Consider the following 1378-nt stretch of genomic DNA (forward strand, 5'->3'; position numbering starts at 1 on the left):
AAAAGATGACTCCTACTCTTTTATCTTTGACTTATTATTTCTTTGGTGTCTTTCACTGAGTATAAGCTTTTGTACATGTCTTCATGCTCATGACTGGCATCAATGCCGTCGCCGTACGATGATAGCTTAAAGAAAGGTGGCTTCCTCACTCTGGCCCTCTAAGGACTCGTCTTTGGTATGATGCTTTGACCACACACACTGTACATTGGTGCCTCTTGAAACATAGCTTGAAGGTACTTCTCATAATCATCGAGCTCTTGTGCTACCTCTTTGTCTATTTCATCCATTTCTCCGGCTAACTCAACTTTCATCTTGTCTGACAGAGGATACTCGAGATTCCAATTTCTTAATGCCTACTAGAACAAAAACATGAATTTATTTTTGTGCAAAGACGATACCTAATAGCAAAGTCATGGTATTTCAAATATTAAAGCCGTCTACAGTTAGATCAATGCATCATTGAAAGTGGCTTTTTGCTGTCCATTAGTTTTTTGCTTTCTTTCATTTTCTTCTTTGTTTTTCTTCAAGAGGAAAGGGGAAAAGGGGAAACTCGCTTGTGTTATGGCATAAACTCGCTTGATCTTTGTTATATGAAGAGGAAAGGGGAAAAACCTACAAACAATGATTCGGTGCTGCACAAATACCTTCCCGTGCAGTGTCCCGCTAATCTCCACACTAATATCGTTTCCCTGCGCATCTGGATGACTTTAAAACCTATATCTCGCTTATTGCAAGTGCATCATACATCTCACCTGAACCTTTTTCTCCATGTTTAGCTAATGGCCCAACCCATTTTCATCATTTTGTTTTGTTCGATCGAGATGCTCGCTGTTGGCTATGTTCGCTCGTTTCCTAAAAAAAGTTGTGCTTGCTCTGGTTTCCGTTGGTTATTTCTTTTTTTGGTTTTTCGGGTTTCTTTTGGTTCTTCAACATTTTTTCATTGTTCTTGGGGTTTCCTTGTTTTTCATCGGTTCTATTTATTTTTTTTGCAGTCCATTAGTTTTTTTGGCTTTCTTTCATTTTCTTCTTTGTTTTGCTGTAGTTCTTTGGTTTCTTTCTCACCTTTCTCTGGTTTTCTTGGTTTCATTGTGTCTTTTTCTTTTTGCATTAGTTTTTCTCCGGTTTTCTTGCTTTCTTTTGTATTTTTTCAGTTTTCTTTTGTTTCTTCCTTGATTTTCCTTTTTTTTCGTTATACTTTGGTTGCCTTTTGTTTTTTCATTGGGTTTCTTTCTTTCTTGAATGGATTTTACTGGTATATCCTTATCCTTCTTTTCTTACTTTGTTTTTTTTTGCATTTTTCCTTTTCTTTCTTTTGATGTTAACCTTTTTTACTTACTCATTCAATATTTTTTGTATACATCAGGAACATTTTGCTAAA

This window comes from Triticum dicoccoides, chromosome 4A (genome assembly GCF_002162155.2).
Source record: "Triticum dicoccoides isolate Atlit2015 ecotype Zavitan chromosome 4A, WEW_v2.0, whole genome shotgun sequence".
In the NCBI taxonomy this organism is placed as follows: Eukaryota; Viridiplantae; Streptophyta; class Magnoliopsida; order Poales; family Poaceae; genus Triticum; species Triticum dicoccoides.